This window comes from Alexandromys fortis, unplaced genomic scaffold, assembly GCF_014885135.2.
Source record: "Alexandromys fortis isolate MF-2015 unplaced genomic scaffold, M_Fortis_MF-2015_v1.1 scaffold_139, whole genome shotgun sequence".
Taxonomy (NCBI): domain Eukaryota; kingdom Metazoa; phylum Chordata; class Mammalia; order Rodentia; family Cricetidae; genus Alexandromys; species Alexandromys fortis.
In genome coordinates, this window is record NW_026068020.1 from 4,028,874 (window position 1) to 4,040,289 (window position 11,416).

At 48.2% G+C, this 11,416-nt stretch overlaps 1 long non-coding RNA gene across 1 annotated transcript; it reads left to right on the forward strand.

Annotated features, from left to right (window-relative positions):
• Nucleotides 1-1,480: 1,480 nt before the first annotated feature.
• LOC126514266 (uncharacterized) lies at nucleotides 1,481-11,130 on the forward strand. The gene is made up of 4 exons (XR_007595540.1): nucleotides 1,481-4,618; nucleotides 5,671-5,757; nucleotides 7,165-7,396; nucleotides 7,527-11,130. It is a non-coding gene; the product is annotated as an uncharacterized lncRNA (long non-coding RNA).
• The last annotated feature ends 286 nt before the right edge of the window (nucleotides 11,131-11,416 follow it).

Here is an 11,416-nt window from a genome sequence, read left to right on the forward strand (position 1 = left end):
AAACTTCGCTCTGGCATGACCATGAAGGTAGCTTGTCTAGGATATGCGTTCCGGGGCAGATGGGTAGAGGGAAAGCCCACAGCACAAGTGGGAATTATCTCATCCTGTGACTAAAAGGTTCTGAGGCTTGGAGAAGTTGCCAAGGTCATGCATGACTGTGGTAGGTGATATCATGTAGTGGGGACTCCAGTGAGTGAGCATGTGTGGAGGAGGCTAGAACACCAGAGAGACATTTTCTCTATAGCTGTATTAGTGACTCTCAAGGTTACCTATCTAGTCTTAAGAGACTGACTTGGGGAGAGACCTCTTGGTCTACTCCTCTCTTAAAGGTCCCATTGAGAATCTAATCTCCATGTAAGTTTGGGTGTAAATTAGTCATGTTCAGACCTCAGCGCTGTTATGAATACAGGGGCTATGTGTATATTCAGAGACATGGGGAAAGTGGTGGACATGTCCCCTAGCATAGCAAGGTTTCAGCAAAGAGGCATATCCCAGCTGTGTCCCAGCTGTATGGTGATGGGGGAGGCAAGGGAAAGCTGGAGTCTCAGGGAAGAGGAGAATAATGCTGACCCCACAAAGAGCTTCCTGCTGATGCCCTAAAATGGGGTGGCGGGGGGGGGGGGGGCGCTAGGCATTCCTTGAACTCAGAGGTAAGGGTCTCTGGGAGAGAGAGGCTACTGACCTCAGTGTGCATGGCTCATTGTTCTGCAAGAATCATTGAGGAGTTTGAATAGTGCATCCCCAAAACATCGCTGCTCTGCTGGTCACCCACCCACAAGTGTGTTCTGGACAACAGCCTGGGAAGCTAACCCCGGTCCCCCACGGGCTGAAGCCCCCATCGCTGTCTTGAAGCTCTCCATGTCTTTCTAATAAGAGTGTAAAGTTTCAGTTGCCTGAGAGCCTGCAAAAGGTAGCAGGTACCCGGGTTTGTGTTTACAGACAGTAATAACACTCACACTCCCACCACCCTACCTGTTTGTCTGTGTCTCTTGAAGACAGCGAGATGACGCTGACCACCCTGGACTATGGGCCTTTCCTTTCTGTTCTACCCTCAAGGGCCTCTGTCTGGGCTGAGGGAGGAGCCAGGGCCTCGGCTGCCCAGCCCTGTGTGCTGAGTTCTATGGGGTTTCACAGCCTACGAATGCCCTCTGAGAAGCCCACCTCTCTGAATGCTCATGGCTGCTGTTATTTTCTTCTACAGAAGAGATGCAGGATCCCCCTCCCCACCCATTCATGTTGGGAGCCCATTCCCATGACTAATCTGTTCAATTGAACTCAGTCCCTGTCTGGTATGTGGCTGCCCCTGAGTCCCACCCAGCAGTTTGCCTTGACTAGTGGCCTCCATCACTGAAGAAAAAAATATACCATCTTAATTCAATAGTCATGTGTGGTCACAGAAACGAATTGGTGCCATCCCTCAGACAGATTGCGGAGCGAACCTGGTCGTTCCTATAGTTGCTGCTCTGAAGGGGATAAAGTGTGGAATCCCAGAGTGCTACAGGTTGGTAACATCTGGTCACACTCAGGAACACCTGGGTTGGTCTATCTAACCGCCTGAGTGACAATATACTACTAATGGAGACCCCCACCACCACCACAACCCTGCCCAATCCCAGGATGGAGCCCAGAGCACCACTATGCCTTATCCCCAGTGTCACAGTCTGGTTAGACAGAAGACAATATCTTCTACCAGACCTGTGACTTAATTCTTAGACCAGGGGTGACCTGCTTCTAATCCCTTGAGGGGGGCAAGGGGATGATTCTCACGAGCTGGGTCACTCCAGTGTGCTGGCAATGGATTTTCTTTGTTACTCCGATGTGTGATGAGGCAGGAGGCATGAAAAGCCACACAAGTCTGACTTTGACATTGGTCAGTGAGTTTTCTGTGACCCTGTTCAGAAATGAAGTCTGAAGGATAGAAGGGCTCCCAGTCTCAGCTGGTCCAGGAAAGCGATGGGCATTTTGGGATGATGTTAAAGTGCGCAAGCTCAAGGACCCTTTCCAGTTCCAAAGCCCTCTGTCTCTGCTCCATGATGAAGATTGGTGCCAGATTCCTCCAGCTGGCCCAACTTCCATGGCAACCGCTGACCCTGGAGGTTTGGTTTCAGATGGGAGCTGCCCGAGGAGCTTGTCTTCATTACAGAACATGATCCCTCAAGTCTTCAACCCAGCAATTATGGGTCTTGATTCCAAACTGGAATTTAATCAATACTTGCTCGTTAGGGCAAGTGTCTACCGGCATCTGCTGAGCCTAGCAACTAAAGTATTTATGACCAGACAAACCTGTTTTCACTGTCCTCTGTCATTGCTCCATCTCAGGCAGACAGCCATGCCTCAGACGGAAAGCTAAACCATTCTGAGCACAGTCTGCAGAAACTGTATTCCAGTAATCCCAAAGGAACAGAGATTCTAGGAGCCGAAAGCTCATATCACAAGGTAATCGTTCTTCCTCCAGTGCACACTTTCACCTCTCAGACCTGTGGTGGGTTCACTGTGAATTTCTTCACTCTCTACTGTGGGCATTGTGACTGGCACAAGCATTGTTGGGGAACCGGCATGAGGTTTGAACAATGTTTTTCTGTAAGGACATCACCTCTGGGAAGGAGCTAAGGCACACACCAAGCACAATCCACCCAACAGCTTGCTTAGTCTCTCTCCTTCTCTCGCCTGGAAATCCCCTGGGGAGTGTCTCTCTGGTTCATGTGTCTTGGTCTTAGGCACGTTCTGCATTTGGTTGCATTTAAAACTCTACTATTGAAAGGCATCAGTGACCGCGTCCCCCAAAGACACTCAGCACCAATCAGATCCTCTGGCTTGTCCTAATTCCATTCTTCCCACCCAGTATGAGCAGTCCCATTGATAGCTGAGCCTCTTCATCCCACTGATGCTGGTGTCATCACATACAGTCGTCCCATGTTGCTTCTGTGCCCACTGTCCCTACAGCTGTTGGGAGTGTGTATGGACTTGCTTCTCCTCCCCTGGCACCCGCAGTACCCAGAAAAGTTATTGATGTCAATGCTGGCCGCCACATGGCTATATTGGAGGTGGAAAGGCTAGGGATAGAGCAATAGGACTAACAGGAAGAAGAATGGGAAATCCAGGCCACTGCAGATGCCAACCTCTGGGCCACTCTAGAAGAAACAGAGAGTTCTTGTAGAGAGATCCCCTCACAGGGGATGCTGGTGGGTAGAAACAGTCTAGACCTGTGGTGATTCTTTGATGGTTGTATATGTTTGTTCATAATGGATTTCTGGACTAGATTAGCCTTGAACTCGCTATGGAGCTGAGGGTGACATTGAAATTCTGATCCTCTTCCCTCTACCTTTTGAGTGATGGGATTCCAAGTGTGTGCCAACTGATTTGCGTGGTCCTGGGCATCTGAACCAGGTCTGGGTGCTGGCTAGGCAATACTGTATCAAGTCTGGGTGCTTACTAGGCAACACTGTATCAGAACTCTGAGAGTGCTACGTAACATTTATCAGGCCTGGATGCATTCTAGGCAACATTGTACCAAAGGAACTCCATTCTCAGGTCCTGAGCTTTGTGTTTAAAGAGTTCTTCCCCAGGAGTCTCACTCTCACCCAGGTTTAGGAGGAAGCTGTGGCCCCTTTGAAGTCAGTTCTTTTTCTGACTTCAGTGGCTACCACTCCATATGCAGACCCCAGGATTATGGTGGTCTCAGCCAGTACACTGGAATGGGAAGGATGTTCTGGCGGACTTGGGCACATGTTGGGAGCACCATTGCCCTACAGGCATGGGACCAGCATAGGGTATTCTACTCTATGACAGCTGTAACCTTGGGTTTCTGAAGACATGGATCAGAAGTTAAGGGGCTCATGAACACATTCTCAGGGAGGCATTGGTGATTCAAGACAGAACCCTGGGGAAGCAGGGTCAGGAATGCCCTCAGTCTCTACCTAGTCTGAGCCTGTGTCACAGCACACACATCACAGTTTCAGCATCATGGGGGTGACAGAAAGTTCCCCTGGAAAGAAAAATACCACGTGGTGGAACCATCCCAGAATCAGCTTGTCCAGTGTAATGTAGCCCCTCTGTCAAGAAAATCCAGCCGTTTCTATAGCAATGTCTGGAGCAACCAATCTGTTTGGGCTGCTGTCACAAAACGCCATGGGCTAAAGTGGCACAACCTCCCTTGTCACTTCCTCAGAGACTGGTAAGTCCCCAAATTTTATTGCATTGTGGTGATCTCTCTCTCTCTCTCTCTCTCTCTCTCTCTCTCTCTCTCTCTCTCTCTCGTTTCTCCCTGTGGCTCATATAAAGACAGAGGGAGTTCTGCCCCCCTTCCTTTTCTTATGAGGATGCTATGAGGGATCCCCTTCCACGACATCATCTAAACCTGATTGCATCCTGTGGGACCCACCTTTGGTTATCATCACATTGTAGATGTGGGCTTCAGCATGTGATCGTGAGGTGAGACACACATCCAGTCCATACAACTCTCCATCTGTGTTATTCACTGCCAGAACTTCCTAGGCATGTCCACAGAGCTCATCAGAAGACATGGAGATTCCATTTGAAACCGTGGACTCTGATACCTACTGTATATGTTTGCCTGCAAAGGGAGACCCTTCTTTCTGGTCTACAAGGGTCTTTCCAGGTGAGTTTTTGGAGCATCACAGGGAATTATAATGGGTATATAAGTCTCCTTAGTATATGGCCAGAGGGCTTCTGAAAACCCACAAGGACTTAGGTTCAAGTACTGGTTTGGTCTGAGTTCCCAGGACCATGACCCTGGGATATAGGGCACTTGTGATTAGGTTGCAACTGTACTGAGTTGGATGGGACAAGGACAAAGGTAAGGGGTTGCATGAATGAACACACACACACACACACACATACACACACACACCAAAGCAACTGGGTCATAGCCTCTATCATAAACAAAGATGTGCACAGAGATCCAGCACCTTAGCAGGTGTACACCTGTGCACTCTCCAGTCCACGGTAAGCTGTGACTACCCATACATCTCATCAGCTAGTGAGCCAAAAGTCAAATATGGAATGCATTGTTTTGTTCTCTTGTATTACTTTTCAAAAATGACTAATTGGTCACTTGATCCAGTTCCTTTGGCCCCAGGACCTTGGCCTAGGTAACACATGATGAGGTCACTTCCCAGGGTTGTCCAAGGTTGACAGGAAGCAAAGTAAAACACACCTGTCTTCAATGCACTGTCACAGGCAGACAGTTGGGTATCACGTGCCCATTACAGTTTGGAGCTGAAAAGAACATTCTGGAATGAATGCCCAACTTCAGCCAATTGACCTGAGATGCCCAGCCCTTGACCTGTGTTCAAGCCACACAACCCTTTCTTCGGTACAGTGTCTTGAGTTCAGCTCTCTGCTTCCTGTTCTGGTGCTTTTATACATATTGCTGGCATTTCCCAAAGACCTCCCCTTTTCCTTCTGCCCTCATGGCTTCCTCTCTTATTCTCCAGCTCTGGAGTAGCTTCGAGTTGTTGGTAGAAGTCCCTGACTGCTCTGATGGCCAAGCCCTTCTCAAAACAAATACCTTTCTCTCAGCACCATCTCAGCACCTCTTCCTGTCATTTCTGGGGCAATTTGATTGGCACTTGTCCCTCCTATTAGAAGAGTCATGCAAAACAAAATGATGTCTACCCAAGTCTCATATGTGTCATCGATTTCTTTCAGACCGCAGGAGAGGAAACAGAACAATAAAGGGACACAGTGACCACCAGGGGCCACACCACAGTTTGCTTTATTGGTGTCTAGCACATGGTAAGCATGGAGCTAATTGGTTCATGCCCTATTTAGTCAGCACTGTAGCCAACCCCAGCTACAGCTACATGCAGGGTGAGTATCTTTCATCGGAGATGCTTTCAACTGGAATAGAGTTCATCTTTTTCAAGACTTTAGAACATTTTCATATTCATAATAAGAAATCTTAGGGATGGGACTCGAGTTCAAATGTGAAATTAATGTAGGTGTCAAATCTCAGCCCATCCAATCTTTTGACGTCACAGTACGATGCTGTCAGGCACAGATGTGTTAGGCTACATTCATAGCTCTCCTGGGATGCTTGCAGCCTGCCGATCACAGGGTGGACACAACTATACTCTATCTATATGCATAGCCAGAAGGAAATGACATTCTATACTTTGTTGAAATAGGAGCGGCGGCAGGGCTGCGTCCCCGGCACCCGGCCGCCCGCATGGCTAGCTTATGCCCGAAATAATTACACGGAAACTGTATTCTTTCAAACACTGCCTGGCCCGGCTTGTTCCAGCTTCTTATTGGCTAGCTCTTACATATTGTTCTAACCCATTTCTAATATTCTGTGTAGCCCACGAGCTGGCTTACCAGGGAGGATCTTAACCTGCGTCTGTCTGGAGCAGGAGAATCATGGCGACTCCTCAACTCAGCTTCTTTTTCCCAGCATTCTCTTCTGTCTACTCCGCCTACCTAATTTTCTGTCCTATGAGGGCCGAGGCAGTTTCTTTATTATTACAAGACCCACCTCCATCAATACTTTCAGTGTGCTCTGCCTAGGGCCACATGAAGGGGTAGTTTCCTGTGTCTCTGTCTAGGTGCCTTGTTCCTTAGAGCAGGAGCAGCTTGTAGAAGGACAGAATGGAAAGGTTCAAGGAGCAAGGCAAGACGTTAGGAGGAAAGACATCCTGCTCTGTACGATTTGGGGCTTTGCCTTGGTATTCTGTTCTCGAGAAGACAGGCCCTGCTGCCCACAGTGCCAGCCTCCCACAGTGCAACCCTTTTTACTTTCCACCTTGGTAAATGTTCTTACTCCTTCAAAAGGCTTCCTGGAGCCACCTCCCAAATAAACTACACACACCCAAAGACCCAGGGATCCAAACTTAACCAAAAGAGAAGATCAGTGAAGTGACCTGGCCAAGTTTATATGGCAGTAAGTGGTGAGGCTAGGATCCGAGTTCAAGGACCTATTTCACCCTGGCCTGATTCCAGCAGCGTGGCTGAAAGTGTACCCTCTAACAAGTAAGCCACCACAGACTGGTAAAAGGATGGACCCCCATAGCTGTCTCAGCATAAGCCCCCAAGTCTGTGAATGTGTTGCCAGGTAGAAAAGGAGAATTAAGGCTGTGGGTAAGGCTAATGTCACTTTTCATATGACTCTAAGAGGAGGTTATCTTTCGTTGGATTTGCTGACAGAGGAAGGGACCAGGAGCTGAAGGATATAGTGGAAATGCTACATTACTGGGCTGCCCTAAAAGATTGGAGGAACCATGGTCCTGCCAACACACATGGATTCTACCTTCCAATGTACAAGATAATATGTTCGTGCAGACATGCCACCATGACTGATGTGCGATCTTCACAGTCGACTTGACTAGATAGAGAATCACCATGGAAACGCACTTCTGTGACGGAGTTTCTACAAGGGGTGAGTTGAGGTAGGGAGACCCACCCTGAATGTGAACTGCACCATCTCACGAGCTGGGGTGACTGAATGAAAAAGGGACGAGCAGGGAAGCCAGTACCGGTATTCACCCCTCTCTCCTTTCTCACTGCAGATGCAAAGTGACTGGCTGTTTCATGCCAAGATGGGCTGTGCCCTCAAACTCAGACCTAGAATAAATGCTACTGTCCTTAAATCACAGCAAGGAAAAAGAGTGACTGATACCGGCACTAGCGTGTGGCACTTCCTTGGGGCCAGCCGTGGGAGCCTAGCACCCTACCTGGGTTTTTGTGGGTGAGGCTCAGATTCGGTTTTTATGGTTTCTCATGCCCATTATCTGCAGAAGATCTTGGCAATGTTTACGGACGCTGGGGAGATGAACTTTCTTCTGAAGACTCACACCTGGTGTTTTAAGTAGTCACAGCATCTGTCTTTCCCAGCATTCCCAGCTGGGCACAGAGCTGTGCACAGCCCGGGGGGAGAGGGGTCTGCACCCCCTGGATGTGGTCTGATGAACTTGCACATCACAGAAGCTTCCGTCTCTCCCCTCCCCCTCCCAGACAGCACATAATTACCCCTCCGCTCCCAGCAGCTCCCACCTAGGAGGCGAAGGAGCTTGCCAGCACAGAGCTTTCCTGCCTAGAATGGCTCCCACCTACGTCTTTCACAAACAAGGCGCATAGTCAACCATTATGAAAGGAAAAACAAAAACAAACAAACAAAAAAAAAACGAAACCCAAGCGATTATTCGTGAAGGGCCAGAATTTTAATAATACAGTAGGAGAATTGTCCCTAGAGGATAGCTGCTAATATGAACAAGAGCTTGCCTGATTGTTTGGGGATCAGAAAGGGACAATTTTGAGTAGTAAACTTTAGAAATTCAGCCCAAGGAGAGGACACCTTGCCTGGAGCTTAAGGTGAAACTTTGGGAAGTTCACAGAGAGCCTGAGAGAGTTCCTAGGGTAGGGAACACCACAGGGACTGGCTCCAGAAAGGTCAGAAGTCCTGAGCGTCCCTCCCCAGCTTCCAGGGGCAGAAGAGGACAGAGGGTAGGAGGAGAATGTCATGTGGTGGGAGAGGGTGAGAAGGAAGCGCTGACTGTTTCATGTTGGAAGGTGAGCTTAGAAGATCCGGCCATTCACTTAAACCCATTCTAATGATCACCCTCTGAGCTTTAAGCATTGTCCTTGTTATCTGACATGGAAGGATGAACCAGGCCCCGGGGAGTGGAGTGCTGCCCACAGAATAAGAAATGAAATAAATGGCAAAACCCTGGAATGTGCTCAGAAATAACAGCGAGCAGGGGGTGATGTTGGGGTTGTTTGCCCTGGGAAATGACAGGTCACTGGGCATATCTAGCTGGTACCCCCCATGTGCCCTCTTTCTCTTTTCTCCCTCTCTTGCCCTCCCCACCTCTCCCAGGTTCATTATGGACCCGTCCAGATGCCTCTGGCTCTACTCTCCCTCACATCTGCAATAAAAACCTCCTCAACCATACTTGGAGTGGTTATGTCCTCATTTTCAGTCAGAATCTGTCCTCTTGTAACTTTATTCACTGTGTTCTTTTTCTAAAAGTCCTTTTTTTTTTTTTTCCTACCTTGGGCAGTACCTCTGCCTGGCATCTTCTCCTAGCCACTGGACTATAGAGTTAAGGGTTATTCAGTAACCCTGGCAATTAAAGCTTGGTGTCCCAAAGGGGCCTGTAAAGGCTGGAGGGTTAGGTGGTCCAGCAAGTAGCCTAAAAGGCATACTGGAACGGCTAGCTGGAAGTGGTAAAAACTTGAAGGGTACCCTAGACAGGGTGGATAATGTAGGGATGCTGGAGAGGGGTACCAAATGGGATGGAAGGAAGATTAAAGCCACAGGCTAAGACAGGGACCTGCTACAAGGCCATGCATAGCTGATAAGGGATGAACTTGCTGAACATTTTTGTCTGTAAATAGAAGCACCTCATCCCTGGAGACCTGGAGAAGAGAGGCCCACCAGTTGGTAGCCAACAGCATATCTGTTAAGGGGACTCACAGAAGTGTGGAGACTGCTGTTGTGGGAAAATGCTTTTGTATACTGTAAAGATTTGTCACTTATATTGGTTTAATAAAACACTGACTGGCCAGTAGCCAGGCAGGAAGTATAGTTTGAGCAACCACACTAGAAGAATTCTGGGAACAGGAAAGGCAGAGATGGAATCACCAGCCAGACACAGAGGAAACAAGATGAGAATGCCTCTCTGAGAAAAGGAACCAAGTCATGAGGCTAAACATAGACAAAAATTGTCGATTGCCTTGGGTGGGCTACTCAGTCTAGGGGTTTGTAACCCACCCTGCAATCAGTTATTCCAGGGTCACAGAGGGGCGCTACCTGGAAGGGAATGAGCTAAGACAGAAGAAGGAGGCCAAGCAGATTTGTCAAAGCCTCCGTTTATTAGGGTCATGGTTGCTGCTTATATAGGCCCTGCATGAGGACTTGGTGGGCAGGGCATGGGATGCGCGTGGTCCCGGTCACGTAGGCCAGGTTACATTCGGACGGGTAGGTCAGAAGTCACAAGTTGCCACACCTAGTTCCCTGGATAGCTGGAATGTGAGGCGGGTTCCGCTAACAGATTAATAGTTAATTGGGTGAGGGGCAGGTTTTCTCAATAGAACATAATTATGGGTGTGGGGTTCTCTGCAGACTCCCTAGGGTGATGGTTTCTGTAATGATTTTTAGAGGGGAAATGGCTCCTGACAAAAAATCATGGCTAATTTAGTTGTAAGAGTTAGTTAATAATAAGCCTGAGCTAATAGGCCAAGCAGTTTATGATAAATATAAACATATAAACACATATGATGAATATGTGTGTTTCTTTGGGACTGTACCAGCCATGGGACTGGGTGGGACAGAAACTTCCATCTATAGACTGCCATGCCAAGGATATGCAGGGAGAATCTGGCAGGTAGCCAAGGTGGTGGTGAAATGACTAGAATCCAAAATTTGCCCCTTGACCTGCAGGCTCAAGAACACATAGAGACCATAATGGCAGTGCTTTAGCATGGAGGGGCTATATCTGGCACTCAGGTGAGCTCTGAAATTCTCTGTGCAACCTAGGAAGGAAAAGGCTAGCTCTCTGCTCCCGGGTGGCTTCCTGGATGCTGCTGACCCTGGTTGAAATTACAATGGTCTCTTTAGGTGGTAGTGTGCCTGCTCTAATTTAAGGTTTAAAATAGTAAGATTATACTTCTAAGCTCCAGCTGAGTCCTGTAAGAGTTCAGGCTTTGAGGATCCATTCCCATGTGCATATTTACATATGCATTAAGGAGCTCCGTACTTTCATGATTTATGTTGTTGGAAATTCTAAATGGTTACTGGGGGTTTTAGGGTAAAAGTCTGGGCTCTGGGCTCAGTCTGGAGTGATGGCTCAGGGGTTAAGAGCACTGACTGCTCTTTCAGAGGACCCTGGTTTAATTTCCAGCACCTACATGGCAGCTCACAACTGTTGGTAACTCCAGTTCCAGGGGACCTGACATCCTTCCACAGACTTACATGCAGACAAAGCCCCAGTGCACATGAAATAAAATAAATAACTTAAAAAAAACATTTTCAAAAAGTTTGGGCTCACCGGGCGATGGTGGCGCACGCCTTTAATCCCAGCACTCGGGAGGCAGAGGCAGGCGGATCTCTGTGAGTTCGAGACCAGCCTGGTCTACAGAGCTAGTTCCAGGACAGGCTCCAAAGCCACAGAGAAATCCTGTCTTGAAAAACTAAAAAAAAAAAAAAAAAAAAAAAAAAAGTCTGGGCTCTAGTAGTTCCAACACGGTAGGCTCCTCCACCTGTCCCTAGGGTGCCCATTTAAATGTCAAGTGATGAGAAAATATAGAGAAAGGAGATTTCTTCTATATGGCCACATGGACAAAAGGAACAAATGAAGAGGTCCAATGGGTGCCCATCTGACCTCCAGAGGCAAGGTCTGAGCTTGACCTTGCTCATGAGAGGGCAAGAGCTCTCCATGGACAGTGCAGGTCAAAGTGT